Consider the following 23,310-nt stretch of genomic DNA (forward strand, 5'->3'; position numbering starts at 1 on the left):
AAAACTATATAGAGATGGACACTTTATATAGAGAAATGAAATCTAGGAACCGCTGGATAATCTTTAAATTGCCAGAGTTTCAAAGCCTACCCATGTTTAAAATTTAGCACTGCAAGAAAAAAAACTTCACCTACAAACGTACAAATTATGCCGTTTGTAGGTGAAGTTAGCTGCCTTACAGAGGACTATGACGCATACACTGCAATACTTATATATATATATATATATATATATATATATATATATATATATATATATATATATATATATAATACCAAAAATATTAAAATTCCAGAGAAACCCATCTGCTTGTACATCACCAAACCTGTTACTGCATTTCTGTATTCTTTGCCAAATTTTGGAGCTGAGCATGATTTGGAAAGTGATCATTATTGCTGCCATCAGTTTAGATCTCGTACAGCTGATACTATGAATGATTTGCAGTTACGAGAAACACTGTTTCCAACCAGCTCTGTGTCTACAGGCTGCATATACGCTGAACAGTGTATGTAAAAAAATAAAAAAATCTCGTAGCTTTGATCTCAGTTTCAGCAAGAAAGAGTCGATGTAGACAGAAAACTGTAACAAAATCACTACAGCTTCATTATGCAGAGAAGAGTGTGTTTGTGCGTTTATTGGGGTTTCCATTGTGTTTATTACACAGCACAATAACATTTTGGCATGTGGATTAGCATAAATACAGGCCATTTACCATTTACCATGCTCTAAATGGAGCCTGCTTGAGATCCTGGAAAATAATGTTTTCCAAAACCAGCTAATTCATGGGAAAACCCAAATATGTCAAAGTTTGTAGCATGTCATTGAACTACTATATATTTTTGCTGCAATATTGTAAATAAGTAAACATACATAAGTTAGAAATTTAAGCAAAGCAAAATACTTTTTAATTTTTTTCTTTTTCTTGAATATTGTGTCAAATAAATTGTAACATGTTTTATTTAAACTACAATCCAATACACAAGTCCTGCATTAAATACTGTACTTATATTAATTAATTAATCTAAATAATGAATGGACTTAAACTTAACATGAACACGATATTAAAAATATTTATCCAGTACAACTCTGTTTAAAACAGAGTGTAGAACTAGCTTGAAATACACCAACAACTAAAAAAATCCAACACACAGAACATTTGATGTGGTTGTTACATGGTGTAGGGCTGCTGCATTGCATTTTATTACATCATGCATATTTTGTGTTCTAGTTTTGTGGAATCATTTTAAAATCGAGGTTTTCAGATTTTTAAAAAAAAAAAGAATGACAAAAGATAGCAACCATCACTTAACTTGATTACGTACATTAAATACTTACGCTGATAGCAAAGAAAAAACAGCCCACTTCCTTGTATGTGTACACATGCTTGGCCAATAAAGTGGATTATATTTTGTCTATTTGTGAGTACGGGCTCTCACCATCGTTTGTTTGAGTCCCGAAGCCTTTGTAATATTTTTAGACAGATAGATATCAGTGACTTTATTTCTTAGCTGTTTCTTTATTTAGAGGATGATACGAGTTTGTTTGTGGCCAATAGTGTTTTGCTTGTTTTTAGATACTTATATAATTCTTTTTTATAATTTTGTGATCAGCAGGTAAACTACTAGTTAAGTGAGGCTGAACAGGAAGATCTTAAATAATTACGAGAGTTTAGCCTTAATATTTATTGTATGCAGGTATCTTTATCAGATAATTTTGGCAGAATTGGCTTTTACAGGAATGCTAATAATGCAGTAATGGTGTGTTAAATAAATGTCAAGTGCTACAGAAAATAAGTTCTGACATTTGGTTCTGGTCCAAGCTTGAGTTGCCCAGTTATTTCATGAGATAATCCTCTGGCTCCAGGAGGCTGTTTTGTTCTCTGTAATAGTAGACTGCAGTGATAGTTAGAGGGATGTTAAAGTCATGAGGACTCAACAGAAACTCACCGTGTAAAAGTATTCATGTAACACTGAAAAGATGCCAAAGTTGAACATATGGATAAAAGAGATGAGCGTTTGCTGGATTCAATAATTAGCAATAGTAGCAGGACAGAAAAAGGTCTGCTTTCATTCTTTGTCTCAGCGTCTCACTCTGGTCAGAATTCTCTCACAAAAGCTACCACTTAATGAAAATAAAAATATATGTTAAATAACTTTTATTTCTGCACACAGGACAATCTCGGGCTTCTTTTGTTTTTAGACTTCAACACAAACAAACATCACAGAGTATTGTTGTTCGGAGCAGTAAATGACACAGACAGCGCAGGGAGAGGAAACAAACGTAGGGCTGCAGAGCTGGCTTCCGCATCCAGCTGCGAAACAACAACATGAATCCCTGCTCCCATCATTCTTTCTCACCAACATCAGGATCCTCACAAATAAAATGCAGGAGCTACAATTAGAGATTTACTATAACCATCTTGTCCGGGAGTGTTGTCTACTGATTGCAACAGAATTCTGGCTTCATCTGCAAATCCTGATACCGCCAGGACCGCAACAAATATTCCAGTAAGAGAAGGGGTGGGACCTCTGTGTTTATGGACTCCAGGACTGGTGCCATAACAGCAGAATTATAGACAGTCACTCCTCACAGGACTTAGAGGCCATATCCATTCAGTGCAGGCCCACCTACCTACAGTGGTGTAAAAGAAAGTGGTTTGCCCCTTTCCTGTTTTCTTCTTTTTTTGTATGTTTGTCACACTGAAATGTTCCAGATCATCCAAAAAAAAAATTCAATATAAGACAACAATAACACCTGTAAACATAAAATGCAGTTTCTAATTGAAGGTGTTTGTTATTAAGGGGGAAACAATCTATACCTATATGCCCGTGTGTGAAAACGTGATTGCCCCCTAAATCCAATAACTTGTTGGTCCACCTTTAGCAGCAACAACTGCAATCAAGCATTTGCTATAACGATAAATAAATAAATGAGTCTGTGAAGGAATTTTGGCCCACTCATCTTTGCAGAATTGTTGTAACTCAGGCACACTGGAGGGTTTTCAAGCATGAGGTGCATTTTAAAAGTCATGCTGCAGCATCTCAATCAGGTTCAGGTCAGAACTTTGACTAGGCCAAAGTCTTTATTTATTTTTTTATTTTTTCCGATCTTTCAATGCAATTCAGTTTTATTCATATAGCGCCAAATCACAACAACAGTCGCCTAAAGGTGCTTTATATTGTAAGGTAGACTCTACAATAATACATACAGAGAAAAACCCAACAATCATATGACCCCTATGAGCAAGCACTTTGGTGACAGTGGGAAGGAAAAACTCCCTTTTAACAGGAAGAAACCTCCGGCAGAACCAGGCTCAGGGAGGGGCGGGGCCACCAGAGAAGGAAGACATGCTGTGGATCTTTCTTCAGGAAAAATGTTCCTCCCAGTCTTCCACAGAGTACTTACTTGCACGTCATTATGTAATGCTCGTATCATACTATGGGCATTATGACATGAATATGATGTGATAAACACCACTCTGCATTTAATCATTCATTTAATCTTAATCTCAGTCTCTTCCACAGCCCTAAGAGGTAACTGCTCCGCCTTCATTGGCCTGGTTCTGCCGAAGGTTTCACTCATAGGGTTGGGGTTGGAGTTTTTGGTATTTACTCTGTATTATTCTAGGCTCTTTACCTTATAACATATAGTGCCTTTAGCAAAATACCCAAGGGCAAGCCAGTAGGTATTTTTTACATCAGGCTATGAGGATTTTGAATTTCGTCAAATATCACAGATTCAAAAAAAAAGGAAAAAACAAAACCTGAAAAGATAAAAACAGAAGTGTGTGTACTTTAGAAATGTTGCATGATATAATGATACATAAACAGTCCATAAATGTCTTCAACTACCTAGAAGCATAAGGGCATATACAGGGAGTGCAGAATTATTAGGCAAGTTGTATTTTTGAGGAATAATTTTATTATTGAACAACAACCATGTTCTCAATGAACCCAAAAAACTCATTAATATCAAAGCTGAATGTTTTTGGAAGTAGTTTTTAGTTTGTTTTTAGTTTTAGCTATTTTAGGGGGATATCTGTGTGTGCAGGTGACTATTACTGTGCATAATTATTAGGCAACTTAACAAAAAACAAATATATACCCATTTCAATTATTTATTTTTACCAGTGAAACCAATATAACATCTCCACATTCACAAATATACATTTCTGACATTCAAAAACAAAACAAAAACAAATCAGCGACCAATATAGCCACCTTTCTTTGCAAGGACACTCAAAAGCCTGCCATCCATGGATTCTGTCAGTGTTTTGATCTGTTCACCATCAACATTGCGTGCAGCAGCAACCACAGCCTCCCAGACACTGTTCAGAGAGGTGTACTGTTTTCCCTCCTTGTAAATCTCACATTTGATGATGGACCACAGGTTCTCAATGGGGTTCAGATCAGGTGAACAAGGAGGCCATGTCATTAGTTTTTCTTCTTTTATACCCTTTCTTGCCAGCCACGCTGTGGAGTACTTGGACGCGTGTGATGGAGCATTGTCCTGCATGAAAATCATGTTTTTCTTGAAGGATGCAGACTTCTTCCTGTACCACTGCTTGAAGAAGGTGTCTTCCAGAAACTGGCAGTAGGACTGGGAGTTGAGCTTGACTCCATCCTCAACCCGAAAAGGCCCCACAAGCTCATCTTTGATGATACCAGCCCAAACCAGTACTCCACCTCCACCTTGCTGGCGTCTGAGTCGGACTGGAGCTCTCTGCCCTTTACCAATCCAGCCACGGGCCCATCCATCTGGCCCATCAAGACTCACTCTCATTTCATCAGTCCATAAAACCTTAGAAAAATCAGTCTTGAGATATTTCTTGGCCCAGTCTTGACGTTTCAGCTTGTGTGTCTTGTTCAGTGGTGGTCGTCTTTCAGCCTTTCTTACCTTGGCCATGTCTCTGAGTATTGCACACCTTGTGCTTTTGGGCACTCCAGTGATGTTGCAGCTCTGAAATATGGCCAAACTGGTGGCAAGTGGCATCTTGGCAGCTGCACGCTTGACTTTTCTCAGTTCATGGGCAGTTATTTTGCGCCTTGGTTTTTCCACACGCTTCTTGCGACCCTGTTGACTATTTTGAATGAAAGGCTTGATTGTTCGATGATCACGCTTCAGAAGCTTTGCAATTTTGAGACTGCTGCATCCCTCTGCAAGATATCTCACTATTTTTGACTTTTCTGAGCCTGTCAAGTCCTTCTTTTGACCCATTTTGCCAAAGGAAAGGACGTTGCCTAATAATTATGCACACCTGATATAGGGTGTTGATGTCATTAGACCACACCCCTTCTCATTACAGAGATGCACATCACCTAATATGCTTAATTGGTAGTAGGCTTTCGAGCCTATACAGCTTGGAGTAAGACAACATGCATGAAGAGGATGATGTGGACAAAATACTCATTTGCCTAATAATTCTGCACTCCCTGTATATTGATGTTACGTTGACAAGTATTTTGAGGGGGGTAATAGCTTGTCCTGTTGTTTCTGATGGCATTGTTGTAATTCTTGGGTGTTATACATTTTGTTTTAGAAAAGGTAAAACTAAATTTGCTAATAAGCTACACTGGGAGCTGATGTACAAAATAAAAGCTGTAACTTAACTTAAAATTGATTTATTTTAGGTAACAAATCAACTCATTTAAGTAAAAACAACTGAGTAAACAGAAACTGCGGGAGACATAAGTGTAGATTTAATAATAATTAGTCTAAAATAAAAATACAAAATGAATTATGGAACCATGTAACACCTAAAACCCATCTAAAGGCGAAACAAACAAACAATCAATAAAACAAAAAAGCCTTATGAGATCTCATTTTTCAGTAAATTTAACACTGTGTACTGAGATAGGTTTCTATAGAGGTATGTCTTATCAGAGTGTAACGTATCATATCCACTAATGTAAAAAGAAACATGCAGTCACTACATTTATTATTTCTGCCAAAGACTGAGAAACTGAAATCACCCATCACAATTGACAGAAGTGCTTTACTAAAAGTTTTATGTCCTATATATATCACAGGCCACGATACAGCAGCTTTACACAGACCTGAAAATGTAGGTTGTAGCCTGAGGCATTTATCATGCCTATGACTGACAGCTTATACAATTTTACTGCACTTGTTGAACTTGAGCCAGTGTAAAGATATTTGAAATAACCACCAATCAATGCAAAAACAGATGCTAGCTAAAACCACTGCTGCTGGAATGGGTATATTCCAATGAAATGAGTTACATTTTCTTTAATTAATGACATAACTTTTCATTTGGTTATCCCAAGGCTCTTTAGGTGATATGAAAAAGTTCATGAAAAAGGCAAGATAATGTATTTCGCCTCCTTTTAGGACAATTGCTAAGTGTAACAAGCAACAGCAGCAGCGAAATATAACTCATGAGGCAATTGTGATAGGGTACTTCAACATCCTGAACATTCTGTGTCAAAAATCAGTCAGAATCAGCCAAAATGTAAAACTGCAAACATATTTTTAGACTCACTATAAATCAGATTTGTTGAAAATATTATTATTTAAAAAAATCACAAACTAAAGTAGGAATTTCCAGTAATGAGATCTGGTGTATGCTTTCAAAGACTATCTAGCCAAAAATTTGGCATGTCAAAGGATTTACATGACAACAGCATAGCTTGTTAAACTGAATGCCATCTCATTTTCAATGGCTGGTAAGTAGTTTGTTTCCTTATTTACTAAGGAATCCAGTTAAGCCTGTAGTTTAACATGAGTGTAAAGTACTTTAACATTTCTTATAAATTCTACGTTTGAAATGAAAGAACTTTAGACCACAAACTGCAATTTTAACCTGAAATTCATACATCATTTGTTTCAATATACAGGGTGGGCCATTTATATGGATACACCGTAATAACATGGGAATGGTTGGTGATGTTAAAGTCCTGTTTGTGGCACATTAGTATATGTGAGGGGGCAAACTCCTCAAGATGGGTGGTGACCATGGTGGCCATTTAGAAGTCGGCCATCTTGGATACAACTTTTGTTTTTTCAATAGGAAGAGGGCCATGTGACACATCAAACTTATTGGTAATGTCACAAGAAAAACAATGGTGTGCTTGGTTTTAACGTAACTTTATTCTTTCATGAGTTATTTACAAGTTTCTCTTTGTTCACAGCCATTGACATGTCAAAGAGTGGCATTAGTCGAACATCCCTTCGATATTAGCTACTCACAAATGGCACCTTTACAAACTCCAGCTACTGCAGCATCTCAACGAGGATGACCCAGATCGGCGCACAGAATTTGCAGAATGGGCAAAACAAAAATTGGAACAGGACCCTCAGTTCACGCAGAAGATTTTGTTCAGTGATGAGGCAAACTTTTATGTGAATGGTGAAGTTAACAAACAGTTGGTGAAGTTGGTCTGACACTAACCCACATTGGATGGATCCCTCCAAGACTGTTGGAACAACAAAAGTGATGGTTTGGTGTGGTATATGGGGTACAACGATAGTGGGTCCATTCTTCATCAATGGAAACCTCAAGGCCACTGGATATTTGAAATTGCTACATGATGATGTGTTTCCCTCTTTATGCACTGAAGCTGGCACGTTCCCTGAGTTTTTCCAGCAAGATGGTGCACCACCACATTATGGGTGCCAGGTCCGAGCATTCCTAGATGAACAGTTTCCTGGAAAGTGGATTGGTCGTCGTGGGCCAGTTGAATGGCCCCCAAGGTTTCCCGATCTGACCCCCTTAGACTTTCATCTTTGGGGTCATCTGAAGGCAATTGTCTATGGTGTGAAGATACGAGATGTGCAGCACCTGAAACTACGGATACTGGATGCCTGTGCTGGCATTTCTCCTGCGGTGTTGCTATCAGTGTGTGAAGAGTGGGAGAAGAGGGTTGCATTGACAATCCAACCCAATGGGCAGCACATTGAACACATTTTACAAGTGGTCAGAAACTTGTAAATAACTCATGAAAGAATAAAGTTACGTTGAAACCAAGCACACCGTTGTTTTTCTTGTGACATTACCAATAAGTTTGATGTGTCACATGGCCCTCTTCCTATTGAAAAAACAAAAGTTGTATCCAAGATGGCCGACTTCTAAATGGCCACCATGGTCACCACTAGGGATGGGTATCGTTTAGGTTTTATCCGATACCAGTACCAAACCGGTACTTTTGAACAGTGCCGGTGCTTAAACGGTGCTCAAACCGGTGCTTAAAGAATGGAGAACACAAAATTGGTCCAAAAACCTCTCATGTTCAGCTGTTTTTTTGTAAAAAGATAACAATGTTAGCCTTTTCTGCAGCTATGGGGCATATATGGTATCACTCTTGGCTGGAAGCAGTGCTTAAACAATGGAAAAAACACAAACTTTGTCCAAAAACCTCTCATGTTTAACTGTTTTCCACTTTTTCTTTGGTCATTTTAGCCTTTTTGGCCAGGGTGAAGGGAGTATCTGCCATCAAACAAGAAGACAGCCGCATGTAACTACGATGGTGTTTGCTAGTTCACCTTACATGCATTAATGTAATAACGTGGTTAGCCTACTCAGCGTAAATTACACACAGAACAACTTTAAGCTACTCACGCAGAGAAGAACGGCTGCTGCTGCCATCATCATCCTCATCATTTCTGCTACACTGGCAGGGCTAGGGGCCAGGACTCTCCTCTTCGGGTTTTTGGGGGATGTTGCTAACTCCGGGTCCGATAACAGGCACCACACCCGCAGTAGATACACTCGGTGTGAGGTCTCGCAGCAAGCTATCAAATACGGCGCATTTCTCGGCTTTTAAAAAAAACGCTATGCGTCGCCAGGTGTTTCATCAGATTTGAGGTGTTACCTCCTTTGACAGTATCACAGTATCACCTTAAAGCACTTGTTGCAAGCTGCTGAGTTTGCATCTTTTGCTGTGAAGTACAGCCAGACTTTTGACCGCTTAGCCTTGGGCATTTTTAATCTGTAGCTCTGCTCTAAAAGAACCTACGTACCTGGGCCCACCTACTATCCTTGGAAACGTAAAATGATTGGCTAGAATCTAAAGTGTGTGACATCTCAGGAAAAAAAAAGCACCAAAATAAAGCACCGAAATGTGCACTGCTTTTCGGTCTGGTTACTACCGTTTATGTCAGATGGCACCGGATACCGGTACCCATCCCTAGTCACCACCCATCTTGAAGAGTTTGCCCCCTCACGTATACTAATGTACCACAAACAGGACTTTAATATCACCAACCATTCCCATTTTATTACGGTGTATCTATATAAATGGCCCACCCTGTACATGCAGTCCATTAGAATAATTTAGAAGCACCAATTAACCTAAAATGCACATCTTTGGACTGTGGGAGGAAGAGAGAATACTGGAGGAAACCCACCCAGGCACAGAGAGAATATGCAAATATCACAATGAGAGGTAGCAGCTGAGGCTCAAACCAAGAACCTTCGTGCTGTGAAGTGGCAGTGCTAACCACTCCACCTGTGTGCTGTTTAAGCACTGTCAAAACTGAGCTTCATAGAACCCTGCATGAGTACACAGGCCCTTGTCCGTGCACACACATACACGCATGCAAACATTGAGACACACTCCGACACACCAACATTTGACTAGCTGACACAATGACACGCCACATCTTGGGACATTTCTGAAGGAAAGTCATGCAGATTTATTCCTCCTATCGGTCAAAAGAAAGAGAAGGAAAGGAAGTTGTCTGGAACAAGAAAGATAAAATCAGAGTGTAAATAGAGTCAAAAAAGAGCGACCAAAAGGTTAAACTGGATATATAAAAAAACAAACAAAAAATAAAGTGATGCACAGAAAGAGAATAAGGATGTTGTATAGGACTTTTGGCCTGTGAGGAGTTGTCTTTGTCCATGAATGCCCAGAAGGCCTTTTTACAACACATGCACATATACATACATGGCGTGGCCCGTGGTCAGGCTGTGTGCTGTGTTCCATAGAGTGAAAGGACAGGTGTGCATTCAAGCAAAACCTCACTCTGTGCCACTGTCAGTATGTATGTCAGTGTGTGTCTGGCTTGAGGGTAGCTTTGACTAAAAGTTAAGCTCATATGCTTATGCTTGTGCACAAATTCTCCTCTCTCACTCATGCACAGAAACACAATAGTATTCAAAAGCTGTGAAAGTGAACATGCACTCTTACTGTGTATGCGTGTGACACAAGCACACACAGACAAAGACACGTTTATATTATTGCAGGTGTTAAGACAAGCCAGTGTCATCCATCTGAAGTTGTGTTGCTCTCTCTCTCTTTCTCTGTCTTTACTTCAAGCATAGAAGATGTCTCGCCAAATAGGACACTTGCATGTGACGTGTACATACACATGCTATGGGACTAAAAGTGTGAGCAAACAAACATAATACCTTTAAGGCATTAGTGGTTATTTAGTTTTCCCCTTCAATGCACTGTTACTGCACCCTGGAATTCAGCACCTAAAAGTTAATTGCTACATTGTTAGGAAAACGTGAGACAGTTTGACAGTTACAAGGAATACTAAGAAAAAGCTTAGCAGTGTCTTTGCCTTTCAGATGCACTGAAATAAATTGGCTAAGGTCTTAATCAAGTGGAAAGTCCTCATTAATTTAAATTACTCCTCCATGAATTGCCACCTTACCGTGGTGGAGAGGTTTATGTGCCCCAGGGGCTATGATGTTGGGGGGGCTGTTAGGGTCTCCCAAGGCAATTTGGTCCTGGGTGAATTCCCAGATATGAGTGGTGAAAAAGCAAGGGAACTGCGTAACCTGCCTGGGATGGCGTTAATGGGACCATGCCTATGGTGGGAGCTTGATGTAGAGGGCCTTGTGGCCAAGCCTTACCCCATAGGGCCCAAAGAAACTATATCCACCCACCCATCTGCAGGCCCACCACTCACAGAAGTCAAAAAGTCAAGTTTCCAATTTGGACTTGCCCTCAATGAGACGTGGTGGGCAGGGATGGGTCCCCTTGGTTTGCTGCCTGTAAATTTGGGTTTTTTGCCAAAGGATGTAAGGATTGTGTCCCTGTGCCTTTGGATAGAGGAACGGCACGACCCATATGCAGAAGCAACTGAGTGATGCTTCTGCATATGGGTCGCACAACAGTTCAGAGTACTCAAGATTCTTAGGCTACGTTCATACTGCAGGTCTTAATACTCAATTCCGAGTTTTTGATCAAATCCGATTTTTTTGTTTGCTTGTTCACACTACAAATAAAATGTGACAGCAAACGCGCTCTAGTGTGAACCCTCAAAGTGACCTGAGCAAAAGAAAAAGAAAACATCACACACAATGCGCTCTGTTTAGACCCAGACCAAACAGTATTGTTCGACTGATGGCCGTTAATATAAATACTTGTTTCAGACTTTACGTTTCCCAATTTTGCTTCAAGTTATTTTGTTATTTACATATGGCCTAATATTTATCATTATTGCTGTTTTAGAGAGGAACGGTGCTTCAAAGGATAGTTGCAGATTTCTGTCAGAATCTGCAGATTATACAGTACAAATAAAATGTTCACGTTTCTCCAACGTTGTCTTCCAAACAGTTTCACTAACATCTACACGGGATGGCCAGGAAGCATTCACGATGTCTTCTCAGGCGCTTCTCCGGTACTGATAGTTGGCGTCTGTCTTGTGTCAGTGATGTAAAAGATTTAATGCAACATGACCATTCAGACAGCAGTCGCTTTATAAAATATCAGATATGTATGGGATTCAGTACCACATACGAAAGTGACCCAGATCGGATTTGAAAATATCAGATTTGTGCTGTTCACACTGTCAGACCATGACCGGATATGGGTTGCAAAGGGTCAAAAAGGTCGGGGGACATTATCTATTATATACATTAGGTGAATGTGCAGTAGTAGCATTGTATGCTGCAAGCAGGTAAATTCTGTACATTAAGTGAATTAAATAAGAATAGACAATCTAAACATTTTACAAAATAGACAAAATAGCCCCCTGGTAGGGTCTCCCATTGCAAATTGGTCCTGGGTGAGGGACCAGACAAAGAGCGATTCAGAAGAACCTTATGAGAAAAACATAGAGGGAACAGTTTACCCTACCCGGGATAGGGTTACCGGCACCCCGCCCTGGAGCCAGGCCCGGGGCGGGTGCCTGAGGACGAGCGTCTGGTGGCCGGGCCTTAGTCCATGGGGCCTGGCCAGGCACAGCCCGAAAAGGGGACATGGGCCCATCCTCCCTGCAGGCCCAACACCTGCAGGAGGCGCCGTAGGGGTCAGGTGCATTGTGTGCCGGGTGGCGGCCAGGAGTGGAGGCCCTGGCGGACTGATCCCCGGCTACCAAGACTGGCAACTGGGACATGGAATGTCACCTCTCTGGGGAAGAAGCCTGAGTTAGTGCGTGAGGTTGAGAGGTACTGGCAAGATATAGTCAGACTCACCTCTACGCATGGCTTGGGCTCTGGAACCAGTCTCCTGGAAAGGGGCTGGACTCTGTCTCAGTCTGGAATGAGAGGCAGCGGGCTGGGGTGGGCATTCTAATATCCCCTCGGCTTGCTGCCGGTACGTTGGGGATCTTCCTGGTGGATGAGAGGGTTTGTTCCCTGCGCCTTAGGGTCGGGAAACGGGTCCTGACTGTCATCTGCGCTTATGCGCTGAGTGGCAGTTCAGAGTACCCAGCCTTCTTAAAGTCCCTGGGTGGGGTGCTGGAAGGTGCTCCACCTGGAGACTCTGTTATCCTACTGGGAGACTTCAATGCTCATGTGGGTAACGACAGCAAGACCTGGAGGGGCGTGATTGGGAGGAACGGCCTCCCTGATCTGAACCCGAGCGGTGTTTTGTTATTGGACTTCTGTGCAAATCACAGTTTGGCCATAACGAACACCTTGTTCGAACATAAGAGTGTCCACACTCGGGTGTGAGAGGAGTTCAAAGAGGCCATGGAAAAAGACTTTTGGACTGCCTCGAAGAGATTCTGGCAAACTGTCAGGTGTCTCAGGAGGGGAAAGTGGTGCTCTACCTGCACTGTGTATAGTGTTGGTGGAGCGCTGCTGACTTCGACTGAGACAATTGTCAGGCGGTGGAAGGAATACTTCGAGGACCTCCTTAATCCCACTGACACATCTTCCGAGGAGGAAGCAGAGTCTGGGGATGAGGGGAATGACCCTGCCAATTTCCAGAGGCGAGGTCACTGAGGCAGTTAAACAACTCCTTGGTGGCAGAGCCCCAGGTGTGGATGAGGTCCGCCCCGAGTTCCTGAAGGCTCTGGACGTTGTAGGGCTGTCCTGGTTGACACGCCTGTACAATGTTGCGTGGAGATCAGGGGCAGTACCCCTGGACTGGCAGACCAGGGTGGTGGTCCCCATCTTTAAGAAGGGGGACCGGAGGGTGTGTTCCAACTACAGGGGGATCACACTCCTCAGCCTCCCTGGGAAAGTCTATGCCAGGGTGCTGGAAAGGAGAGTTCGTCCGCTAGTCAAACCTCAGATACAGGAGAAACAATGCGGTTTTCGTCTTGGTCGCAGAACACTGGACCAGCTCTTTATCATCTCAAGGATACTTGAGGACGCATGGGAGTTTGCCCAACCAGTCTACATGTGTTTTGTGGACTTGGAGAAGGCATTGTCCCTCGGGGTGTCCTGTGGGAGGTGCTGCGGGAGTATGGGGTGTCTGGCCCATTGCTACGGGCCATTCGATCCCTATACAACCGTTGCAAGAGCTTGGTTCACATTGTCAGCAATAAGTCGGACTCGTTCCACCGCACGCCGTATGAGGCCGCTTTGTAGGCGCTCAAATCGCCAGTGGCGAGACCCACGTTGTAGGTGGCGGTCCTGGCGTTCACTGCAGTGCCGACCGATCTGTCCACCCACGTATTGGTATGGTATGGCGAGTAACCTTCAGTAATAGTAATAAATCACACAGTAATAGTACATTCATGTAATTGTAAAAAAGCATGATAATATATTAAGTAATCCAAAGTATTCCGAATACGTTACTCTCATTGAGTAACGTAACCAGTGTTGGAAGTAACCATCCCAACACTGCCCCTCACTAGGAGCAAGGTCACTATGGCAGTTAAACAATGACTTGGTGGCCGGGCCCCTGGGTGGATGAGGTTCACCCGGAGTTCCTAAAGGCCCTGGATTTTGCAGGCCAGTCCTGGTTACCACGTATTTACAGCATTACATAGAGATCTGGGGAGGTGCCTCTGGAGTCTCAGACTAGGGTCACTGTCCCCGTGTTTAAAAAGAGGGACCAGAGGGTGGGCTCCAACAACAGGGGAATCAGACTTCTCTGTCCCCATGAGAATGTCTATGCCAGAGTACTTCACTGGAGAGTTCGTCCGTTAGTCGAACTGAGCTTACAGGAGGGACAATGCGGTTTTCGTCCTGGTCATGTAACACTAGCCAGCTCTTTATGCTATCAAAAATATTTGACAGTGCATGGGAATTTGCCCAACCTGTGTGTTTTGTGGACTTGGTGAAGGTATCTGACCACGCCACATGGAGTATCCTGTAGGAGGTGCTTTGGGGCTCATAGCAATGTCTGGCCCATTGGTATGAGCCATTTGAGCCTCCTTGCAGAAGCTTGTTCCACATTGCTGGCAGTCAGTCAGGCTCATTCTTAGTGCGTGTTGGACTCTGCCATGGCTGCTGTTTGCCACCACTGTGTTCATAGTTTTCATCGACAGAATTTCTAGGTGTAGCCTAATGGAGGAAGCCTTCCACTGTGGTGGCCTCAGAATCTCATCTCTGTTTTTGCAGACATTGTAGCTCTGTTGGCTTCATCAGATAGTGGTCGTAAGCTCATGCTAAAACAGCTCATAGCCAAGTGTGAAGCAGCAAGAAAGAGACTCAGCACCTCTAAATATGAGACCATGGTTCTCAGCTGGAAAAGGGTGTCTGCACTGGGTCAGGGACAAGTTACTGCCCCAAGTGGAGTAGAATATAAATATCTCAGGGTCATGTTCACAAGTGAGGGGAGAAATAATTAGAAGATTGACAGATGGATTGGCTTTGTGTCTGTGGACACTGCATCCGTCCGTTGTGGTAAAGAGAGAGCATGAAAACAAAGCTCTCGAGTTTGTGTTGAGTGGCTCCTGGGTGAGGTGTTTTGGGTATGATTGACTGGAAGGAAGCCCTGAGGCAGACCCAGGACACATGGGAGAGATTACATCTCTTGGCTGACCTCTCTGTGTTCCCCCGAATAAGCTGGAGGAAGTGGTTAGGGAGAGAGAGAGGAGTCTTTGCTTAAGCTACTGTGCCCAGAACCCAACCCCAAATAAATAGGACAAAATAGATGGATTAATGGATAATTTAAATTGCATGTCTAACTGATGTATTTTCATTTTGTAAGATATTTAAGAAAAAACATGCAAATCTAAATGTGTATGTGAAATAAGACATGGTAGATCTTGTCATTTTGCTTTTAGGTTTGACTTGCGACATCTACCATTAGTGTTTTTCTTATTGACATTTTTGGATTGTGTGTCCTCATCATATTCATGCGCTATGATCATCATAAGATGTCTTTGTGAGTCAAGGCCTGCATAGTGCAGCAAAGTCACTGGTACACTGGCCAAAACCTTAATCTTAATGAAAGATGCAAAGAGGAAACATTTTCGTTCCAATATTCATATTTAATTCCTTCAATTTTTTGTATTGAGCACAATACAAAAAATAAAAAACTTTTCCTTTTTAAATGCAATTTGCAACACTTGTAATAGTTGCTGCCCATGCAGAGTTCTGTTCTACTTCCTGAGCTACAGCCACCCCAAGTGTGACAAATGACAAATGTCATTTGTAAAATTTTCATTTTTGTAAAATTTTGATTTTACAAATCGCATTTGGGGAATTGGATCCTGTGCATGCCTGATAAAGTAGTCAGTCAGGTCTTTTTCATATATGTTCCTGTCTGTCAGTTGAAGATAATATACAACAGTAGCTCTCCAATGTGTCCACTGGAGTATGAATGTGTGTGAATGTTAGATAGAAGGCACTTCCTTAATGAGGTTGTATAAAGAAGTTTGAGTCTTAGGAAGAGTAGAAAAGCACTAAGTAAGGACCAGCCCATTTAAAAATGTCATAATCTCTTTAAATGTAATAGCATTTTAGTCTTTGATTTAATACTGAGATTATACACAGTTACTGTTTTAAAAAAAATAATTGTAACTTCTTATTTAGATAACTGGCGAGTTGTTGTTTTCCCACTGTTGCTAAGTTTTGCCCATGGGAACTGTTGGGAAAGTGCATGTATATACTTTCATATTTGGTCCTAATCTGCTGCAAAGTTACACTTTAAACACCTCTTCAGTCAAAAAAGTAATTTCACTCTGGCTATGGCTATAGGACACCAATGTTTAATCTTGAAATATATGCAGTTTAAAGTTTCAGAGCTCTAATGTGCACATTAGCGTGGCTGTAGTTCAGGAAACAGAGCAGGTCACGTACTGCTTGGAAGGTTCGTGGTTCAATCCCTGGCTCGCCTAGTCTGTGAGCCAAATATCTTGGACAAGATACTAACCTTCGATGCATCCATTGGAGTGTAAATGTTAGCTAATAAGGACTTATAGCATAGGAGACAGTGCTTGGGTGAATGTTGCATGAAGCTCTGGGTGTATAGAAAAGTGCTATACGAGAATCAGTGTGTTGGAGTCAAACTGTTAAATGTTGTCATTGTGTTACTTATATTTGTATATCTTAGTTCAAGCTATAGGATCAAAGACATTCTTCTGTTTCTATTGCCCTCCCCAGCTTGTTGGTGGGGGATGCTGTAGTGTTTTATTATAGGGACACATCCTATGTGAGGGTTCTGTTTTCTTGTTTAGTAAGCTTCCTGCTTTTATGACCCCTTTGTGGGCAGGAGGTCACAAAAACGCACCCCCAAACACAAACACACACACTCACATGCATACACACACACACTCACACACATTCTCGTACATGCATACACACACACACACATTCTCACACATGCTGGTCGCGCGGGTGCACGCGGACCCTAAAACAATAGAGAGCGGCTACGTGACCGCGTGGTTTCACGCAGGTACGGGAGTGTGCCAGCCGTGTGAGAGAGACGCAGGCTTCTCCGCCATTTGGGGCGTAGAGACAATCTAGGTTCGGGTTCGTTTGAGAGCTTTCAACAGAGTGCACTAGCTGTGCGTGCAGACGCAAGCTACCTGTGTTAAGTCTAATTGTTGAATGTGTCATTGTGCTTCTTAAATTTGTAAGGTCTGAGTTCAATCTATAGGATCAAGACATTCCTGTCACAGATTAGTAGGCAGAGGACTCACTCGCAGGACTCTGAAGTTTAGAGAGAAGGTGAGGGTTTATTTGCAATGTGACACCAAGTGAGAATATGTACATATATACAGTGGAACAGATAACACGGGGCTCCAGGGAGTAGGGCGGGGTCCGAAGGGAAGGTCCAAGACGGGGGTACACACACGCTCTTCTTCCACTTGATCCGTAACTCAAAAATGTCCACACTAAGAAGCTCACGCTCACTCACACACATCCACAGAAATCCAGACAGCAGGGAAGACGGGCAGGGAGTCTAGAAGGCACTTGGTAATGTGACGATCCAGCGAGGAAGCAGCCTCTCTTGCCATCTTAAGTAGTCTGCCAGGATCAGTGTGAATGAGCCACAGGTGTGTGTTCAGGGTGGGTTCAGAGGCGGGGAACCAAGGTCCAGTTCCGCCCTGGTGGGAGAGGTTAAGACAAAAAAATACACACACCACGACCTCTCCAGATCTTGAGAACCATGACAGTACCGCCCCCCCCCCTCAACGGGAGCCTCCAGGCGACCCACCAGGCTTGTCCGGATGGGCGCGATGGAAATCCCGGACCACACCCGGGTGAAGGATGGCCGACCTAGGGACCCAAGAGCGTTCCTCCGGGCCATAGCCCTCCCAATCCACCAGATACTGAACTCCCCGTCCACGGCGCCGCGAGTCCATGATTCGCGTAATGGAATACGCGGGCAGGCCATCAATGAGCCGGGCAGGTGGCGGGGGCCCGGAAGGAGGGCACAGAGGACTGGACAGGTGTGGTTTCAACTGAGACACATGGAACACGTTGTGGACACGCATGCTACGCGGGAGCTGCAAACGGACCGAGACTGGGTTAACAACAGCCTCGACGGTAAAGGGTCCAATGAAGGTGGGTGCGAGTTTCTTAGACTCAGTGCGGACAGGGACGAACCTCGTGGAGAGCCATACCTTTTGCCCCGGTGTGTAGGTGGGTGCGGGCAACCTCCGACGGTCAGCTAGCCGTTGATTCTGTTCCTTGGTTCGAAGGAGGGCGGCACGGGTAGCTCGCCAGAGTCGCCGACATTTGCGGAGGTGGTGCTGCACAGAGGGAACGAGATGCTCACCTTCCACAGATGGGAGAAGGGCCGGCTGATATCCAAGCGAGGCCTCGAAAGGCGACATTCCAGTGGCGGAGGAGGTGTGGCTGTTGTGAGCATACTCAATCCAGGCTAGATGCGAGCACCAGGTGTTTTGGTTTGTCGAGGCCACGCATCGCAGGGCTGTTTCCAGTTCCTGGTTCAGCCTCTCCGTCTGCCCATTGGTTTGGGGATGGTAACCTGAAGAGAGACTGACCTGGGCACCAATGGATGAGCAGAATTCTTTCCATACCTTGGACGTGAACTGCGGCCCACGATCAGAGACGATGTCAGAGGGAATTCCATGAAGGCGAAACACGTGGTCGGTAAGCAGCTGGGCGGTCTCTAGGGCTGTGGGAAGCTTGGGTAATGCTACAAAATGTGCTGCTTTAGAGAAGCGATCGACAATAGACAGAATTACTGTGTTACCTGCCGAAGGTGGAAGTCCAGTAACAAAGTCGAGGGCAATGTGTGACCACGGTCGACCCGGGGTAGGGAGTGGATGAAGTAAGCCTGCGGGAGGAGTGTTTTGTGACTTATTTTGGGCGCAGGTAGTACAGGCTTTAACATATTCTTGGGCATCTTGGGTTAAAGATGGCCACCAGAAGGCGCGTTCCAGAAAGGCAATGGTGCGTTGGATTCCAGGGTGACATGAGAATCTTGCTGTGTGGGCCCATTGGAGCACCTGGGATCGTACGGACGAAGGGATGTAGAGCCGCCCCGGGGGTCCTGTCCCCGGATCGGGTTCGGTACGCTGGGCCTGCCGCACCATTGACTCAATCTCCCAAGTGAGGCCTCCTATGACACAGCCGGAGGCAAGATCGACGCCACCTCCCGATCCCCCTCAGAGGATGAAAACTGACGTGATAAAGCATCTGGTTTGACATTTCGGGACCCGGGCCTGTAAGTAATGGAGAAATTGAAACGGGTGAAGAAAAGCGCCCACCTGGCTTGACGTGCGTTGAGGCGTTTTGCTGCCTGAAGGTAGGCGAGGTTCTTGTGGTCGGTCCACACAATGAAAGGCTGTGCCGTCCCCTCTAGCCAATGCCGCCACTCCTCAAGTGCCAGTTTGATGGCGAGTAGCTCCCTGTCGCCAACATCGTAGTTTTGCTCTGCGGGTGAAAGCCGACGAGAGAAGTAAGCGCATGGATGGAGTTTACCTTCAGTTTTCTGAGAGAGGACAGCCCCCACGCCCACATCCGAGGCATCCACCTCCACGATGAAGGGTTGGTTGAGATCCGGCTGGGAGAGGATGGGAGCGGAGGCAAACCGTTGTTTCAGATGATTGAACGCCTCCGCGGCTGCCTGTCCCCACTGGAACGGAACCTTAGGGGAAGTGAGGTGAGTAAGAGGTGAGACAATTTTGCTGAAGTCACGGATGAAACGGCGATAGAAATTTGCAAACCCCAAAAAACGTTGAAGCTGTTTGCGGTTTGGGGGTGTGGGCCACTCCAAAACCGCTTTGACCTTTCCAGGATCCGGTCTCAAGTTTCCCTGCTCAATTATGAATCCAAGGAAAGAAACAGTGGTTACATGAAACTCACACTTCTCTGCTTTGACAAAAAGGCGGTTTTGCAACAATCTTTGTAACACCAGTTTGACATGTCTTTCGTGCTCTGACACTGACCTGGAGAAGATGAGTATATCGTCTAGGTAGACGAAAACAAAGTGGTTGAGGAAGTCTCTGAGGACGTCATTTACGAGGGCTTGGAAGACTGCCGGGGCATTTGTTAATCCAAAAGGCATGACAAGATATTCAAAATGTCCCAGATGGGTGTTGAAGGCCGTCTTCCACTCATCCCCTGCCCTAATGCGAACCAAATGGTAAGCACTGCGGAGGTCAAGTTTACTGAACATTTTCATCCCGTGGAGAAGCTCAAACGCTGAGGTCAGCAGGGGCAGCGGGTATTTATTCTTGACAGTGATTGCATTCAAGCCCCGATAGTCAACGCATGGCCGGAGGGACTTGTCCTTCTTGTCCACGAAGAAAAATCCCGATGCCAAGGGAGAGGTAGATGGCCGAATGATTCTCGCAGCCAGTGCGTCAGTAATGTACTCCTCCATGGCTTCTCTTTCTGGCCGTGACAGGCTATAGAGTTGGCTAGTAGGCAACGGAGCTCCTGGTAACAAGTCAATGGCACAATCATAAGGCCAGTGTGGGGGAAGAGAACGGGCGCGATCCTTACTAAACACCTCCGCTAGTTCATGGTACACTGAAGGAACTGCTGTTAGGTCCGGAGGAGTCTGCGGGGGTGATGCGGAGGAGTCAATGGATGGAATGGCTGATTTTAAGCAAGTCATATGGCAACCCTCCCCCCATCTAGACACACAGCCCGCCTGCCAATCAATCAGTGGGTTATGCTGCAACAGCCATGGATAGCCCAGAACCAGAGGCGTCAGCGGAGCTTTGAAAACAAAATTCAGTGTGATTTCCAGACAAACACAGGGTGACTGGTTCAGAAACATGGGTGACATCAGGCAAACGCTGTCCGTTCAGAGATGAGGCTCGAAGAGCATGGGGCAGAGGTTCAATAGTTAGGCCCAGTCTCTTAGCGAGTGATGCATCAATAAAACTCTGTTCGGCCCCTGAGTCTATCAAAGCCTTGAGTGAGTGAGTGGTGGCGTGAGCAGTGAGCTTAGCTGGTAACAAAAGATGAGGAGGGGAATGAGAGATGTTTATTTCGCCCACCAGTACCCCCGTTTCTACTGGCGGGCACGCCCTTTTGCTCGTGCGGGGCAAACGGCGATGAAATGTCCGTGACGGCCGCAGTATAAACACTCACCAGCCATGAAACGGCGCTGCCTCTCCGTTGGTGTAAGCCGGGCACGTCCAATCTGCATCGGCTCTGCCTCGCCGGGGCTCACATCCACCGAGGCCGGCTGTTGTGGTGAAGCAGCACTACCGGCAAAAATCCCAACACTGAGCGGAGCACTCTGGGAAACTGAGTGGCGCGTCCCACGGCGCATTCGCAGGCGCTCGTCAACGTGAATGCACAGGGACATTAATGAGCTGAGAGATGATGGTAATTCCCTCGTCATGAGCTCATCCTTCAAATCCTCCGCAATATTGTTGAGCAGAACCTCCTTTACTGCCTCTTCTTTCCACCCGGTTTCTACAGCGAGAATGCGGAAGTCAACCGAGAAGTCAGCCATAGTGCGTTTACCTTGTTTCAGATTTAGTAGACGCTGTGCAGCAGCAGAGGGCCCGCCATCCCTTTCAAACACGCTTTTGAATTCAGTCAGGAAGTCGAGGTAGGAGATATTCGGCAGGGTTTTCAATAGTGCCTGAGCGTACTGGAGCGCGCGATCTCGTAACAGCTGAACAAAGAAAGCAATCCGGGCACCGTCGCTGGCATACGTCCTGTTCTGCTGGCGGAAAAACAGGGTGACTTGGGCAAGAAAACCCGAACATTTCTCCAGCTCACCTGTAAACGGCTCGGGGCTAGGCATCGTCCTCCCCGGGGCCTCTAGCCAGGCAGCGGGAGGGTCGGGGGGTGCAGCAGCGGCCTGGGGATTCGGAGATGGAGAGGGACTTACACGCGGAGATGGGTTTACGCTCGGAGAGGGCGAGCTTACCAGGGGTGTGCGCTGGGCGAGAGCCTGTGTAAGAGCGGAGAGCTCTTTATTGATATGGTGGAGCATCTTCTCGTGCCGCTCCAGCAGGGCTTCCTGAGTGAGGAGAGCCCGTTGAACAGGGTCAGAATCCGCTGAGTCCATAGTGGCTGGATCGTTCTGTCACAGATTAGTAGGCAGAGGACTCACTCGCAGGACTCTGAAGTTTAGAGAGAAGGTGAGGGTTTATTTGCAATGTGACACCAAGTGAGAATATGTACATATATACAGTGGAACAGATAACACGGGGCTCCAGGGAGTAGGGCGGGGTCCGAAGGGAAGGTCCAAGACGGGGGTACACACACGCTCTTCTTCCACTTGATCCGTAACTCAAAAATGTCCACACTAAGAAGCTCACGCTCACTCACACACATCCACAGAAATCCAGACAGCAGGGAAGACGGGCAGGGAGTCTAGAAGGCACTTGGTAATGTGACGATCCAGCGAGGAAGCAGCCTCTCTTGCCATCTTAAGTAGTCTGCCAGGATCAGTGTGAATGAGCCACAGGTGTGTGTTCAGGGTGGGTTCAGAGGCGGGGAACCAAGGTCCAGTTCCGCCCTGGTGGGAGAGGTTAAGACAAAAAAATACACACACCACGACCTCTCCAGATCTTGAGAACCATGACAATTCCTCTCCAGCCACTCTGTGCTGGGGGAGGTTTTATTGCAGATACATCCTATCTGAAAGATCTGATTCTTGTGTGGTCAGCTTGCTGCCCTTTTGTGGCTTCACTGTGTTGTGCATGATGAACCAATACAGGAATTGAACCATATATTGGGTGTGGGGGAGATTACCGTTTCATTACTAGGGATGTTGTTAGAAACACTTGGAAGTCACGCACTCACTCAAACACACGCACACACACACACACACACACACACACACACACACACACACACACACACACACACATTCTCATATGACACACACACACACACACACACATTCTTGCACATGCATACAGATGTTTACACATACACACACATAGTGCCTTGTCTTAGAACCATTTGGGGGTTTACGGTGGGAGGTGCTTTTGCTGTGATGTGTATTGTGTGAACTGTTTTCCCAATAAGCCGCTGAAGGCATTGAGTGTTTGGTTTCTTCACCAATATGCAAGGAGGATCGAGCTCTCGTTGGTGCCTGTTTTGTGTGTGAACACGCGTGTGAGTGAATGCGGACCAGACGTGGTTTGTGTATGGCTGATTGTTGTCTTGTAACGGGGAATAAACTGAGTAAGTCTGCCTTGACAGGGGATGGAATACATTGCAAAGTAAGGAAAGAAGGAAAGAAGTGAAATTGTGCGCAAAGCAGGTGAATGTGTCTGACGTCACTGTGTGTGTGAGCCACAGAGAGGTGTGAAAGT

General features: G+C 44.8%; 1 protein-coding gene across 1 annotated transcript in view; it reads right to left on the reverse strand.

Moving 5' to 3' along the window:
• The window catches only part of LOC120716630 (teneurin-3), an 840,982-nt gene that overhangs the window by 371,032 nt on the left and 446,640 nt on the right, over window positions 1–23,310 (reverse strand). The gene's annotated exons all lie outside the window — the stretch shown is intronic.

The sequence above is a fragment of the Simochromis diagramma genome, unplaced genomic scaffold (genome assembly GCF_900408965.1).
Source record: "Simochromis diagramma unplaced genomic scaffold, fSimDia1.1 OVJJ01000565.1, whole genome shotgun sequence".
NCBI classification, from domain to species: Eukaryota; Metazoa; Chordata; class Actinopteri; order Cichliformes; family Cichlidae; genus Simochromis; species Simochromis diagramma.